General features: G+C 62.1%; 1 long non-coding RNA gene across 1 annotated transcript; it reads left to right on the plus strand.

The window, feature by feature from the left end:
- On the plus strand, positions 1–2,214 carry LOC121354789. The gene is made up of 3 exons (XR_005955335.1): positions 1–118; positions 211–313; positions 1,904–2,214. It is a non-coding gene; the product is annotated as an uncharacterized LOC121354789 (long non-coding RNA).
- The last annotated feature ends 501 nt before the right edge of the window (positions 2,215–2,715 follow it).

A 2,715-nucleotide genomic window follows, 5' to 3' on the forward strand; every position in this document is an offset into this window, starting at 1 on the left:
GGCTGGCTCTGGGGGTGCCTGGGGTCCCAGCCCCTGCCCCGTGCTGCAGACGGAGCGTGCCGAGGAGGGCGAGGCACGCCGGGGCGTCAGGAGGAGCGAGTCGGTGGAGAAAGCCCAGGTGAGGAGCTTCCCCGGGGCAGGGGGGGCTGCCTGGGCCCTGTGCCCCCCGTTCCTGAGCCCTGAGTGGCCCTGTGCCCCCTCCCCGGGCAGGAGGCGGCCACGCTGATCGCGCAGAGAGCCGTCAACCCCCGCGACATCTTCAAGCAGAGGGAGAGAGCGGGGCCGGGGGACACGGGGCTGCCAGCACAGCCAGGTACGGCTGGGGACACGGGGAGGGGATGGGGACACAGCCAGGTACGGCTGGGGACACGGGGAGGGGATGGGGACACAGCCAGGTACGGCTGGGGACACGGGGAGGGCATGGGGACACAGCCAGGTAGGGCTGGGGACACGGGGAGGGGATGGGGACACAGCCAGGTACGGCTGGGGACACGGGGAGGGCATGGGGACACAGCCAGGTACGGCTGGGGACACGGGGAGGGGATGGGGACACAGGGGCTGGGGACACGGCCTGGGGACAGGGCAAGGAGTGGGGACACGGCCTGGGGACACAGCCAGGGGACAGGGCAGGGGCTGGGGGCACAGGGAGGGGACAGGGCAGGGGGTGGGGACACGGCCTGGGGACAGAGCAAGGGCTGCCAGCACAGCCTAGGGACACAGCAGGGGCTGGGGACACAACCTGGGGACAGAGCAAGGGCTGGGGACACGGCCAGGGGACAGAGCAGGGGCTGGGGACACGGCCAGGGGACAGGGCAGGGGCTGGGGACACGGCCAGGTATGGGATACTGAGAAGCCCCAGCAGGCAGCTCTCAGCACACTGCTGTTCCCTGCCGGGCTGTGTCAGGCTCCAGACAAGTTTTAATCACAAAGACAACAGATTTCCAAGCTCTGTTTCTCCTTCTGAGCCTTAAAGTTATTTATTTTTTTTATTTAATTAGAGTTCGATCTGTTCACACCAGGAAAACATCATTATTGCAATCTGTCCCAGCTGAATGAAATCTCACCCAAATTTTTTGCACTGCCCCAGCCAGGCAGAGCCTTGTGCTGTCAGAAGAGCCTGATCTGATCTCTGTTCAGATAGAAATCAGGAAGTTTGCAAGGCAGAGCTGAGAGCAGCTGAGGAAGTAGCTGTGACGGGCGCGTGACACCCCTGGGTGGCTGCCTCTTCCTCCTCCTCCTCCTCCTCCTCCTCAGCCCAACCCCCTCTAAAGCACCTTGGATTGATCCACAATAATGACTTTCACTTGCTGATAGGAGCAGGAGTTCTACTTCCTTGGGCATGGGTAGGAGAGGAGGGGATGCCACGCTGGGAAAATGGCTTTTGTGATGGTTGAAAATCTCTTTTTTGATAATGAGGAGATACTGACTTGGAGGTGTTTCATTAGGATTCCATGGTTTTCACGGAGGAAAGGGGGATAAATGCCCTGGAATTGATCAGAGATAAGAGGAGGCAGTGCTGGTGGGGCTGGTCTGGGAATTGTCCTCAGCTTTTGTTTGGTTTGGAGGTGGAGATGAGGAGATAGCAGCTCAGTTCCCTCCTGCCACAGGAAGTGCCCTGGCAGAAGCCAGTTTGCATCACCCCCTCCCAGTCTGGTGTCTGTGGACTCCGGGTGCTCCCAGGGTCAGCCTGGAGAGCCAGAGGCTCCAGCTCTTCCTCCTCCACCAAAACATTTCTTTCTTTTTTTCCATTTCCCCCTTGCCTGCCGCTGCAAACCAGTTACCAAACCCGTTTTCCTAAACCAGGAGCTGGAAAATCCTGCCTGGGCGGGCGAGGCGGCAGCGTGTGGGTGCAGAGCTGGGCTGGGAGCCCCTGCCTGAGCAGCCCCCTCCCCTCTCTCTGCAGGGAAGCTGCGCAGCCCCTTCCTGCAGCAGGAGCTGAACTCGGTGCCCAGCCCTGCCTCCCCCAGCCGGGATCTCTGGGGGTCCCCCCCGGCCTCCCCCGTGCCTGCAGCAGGTACCTGCTTGGCTCCCTGCTCTCCCCAGAGCTTCTCTCCTCGTTTTGCCAGCTGCATCTCACAAAATCGGGCGTTTGGTGTGGAGGTTTCCAGCTGGTTTTCCCCTGGGGGCTTTGCCTGAGCGCGATGCTGAGGATGAGGATGGTTGCTGCCTGTCCTCAGCTCAGTGCCAGGGGGATGGGGATGTCTGCTGCTGGGATTCGGGCTGGAATTTGGCTCTGTGCACCCCCAGCCTCCCTCCACAGCTGCCACAGGGGCTGGGACAGGCTGGGACTTGTCCAAGGTGCCCCAGGCCCAGCCCAGGTGGCTGCACCCCCAGCCCCAGGGGCTCCAGAGCTGCTCTGGGCTCTTTCCCTGTGCCAGTGAAGCACACAGGGAATGCCCAGGTGGGAAGGGATATCCTGTGAGGATGGGAGACCCTGGCACAGGTGCAGTGCCAAGGGCAGGCTGGACAGGGTTTGGAGCCCCTGGGGCACTGGGAGTGTCCCTGCTCAGGGCAGGAGTGATCTTTCAGGTCCCTTTGAGCCCAAATCATTCCAGGATTCCATGTGCTGGCTTAGACTGGATGTTAGGGGTGAGCTCTTGCCTGTGGGGTGGTGGGAGCCTGGCACAGGGTCTGCCCCTGCACCCCTGGCAGTGCCAAGGCTGGGCTGGGCAGGGTTTGGAGCCCCTACACCCCTGGCAGTGCCAAGGCCGGGCT

The sequence above is a fragment of the Pyrgilauda ruficollis genome, unplaced genomic scaffold, assembly GCF_017590135.1.
Source record: "Pyrgilauda ruficollis isolate IOZ18807 unplaced genomic scaffold, ASM1759013v1 scaffold2395, whole genome shotgun sequence".
Lineage (NCBI taxonomy): Eukaryota > Metazoa > Chordata > Aves > Passeriformes > Passeridae > Pyrgilauda > Pyrgilauda ruficollis.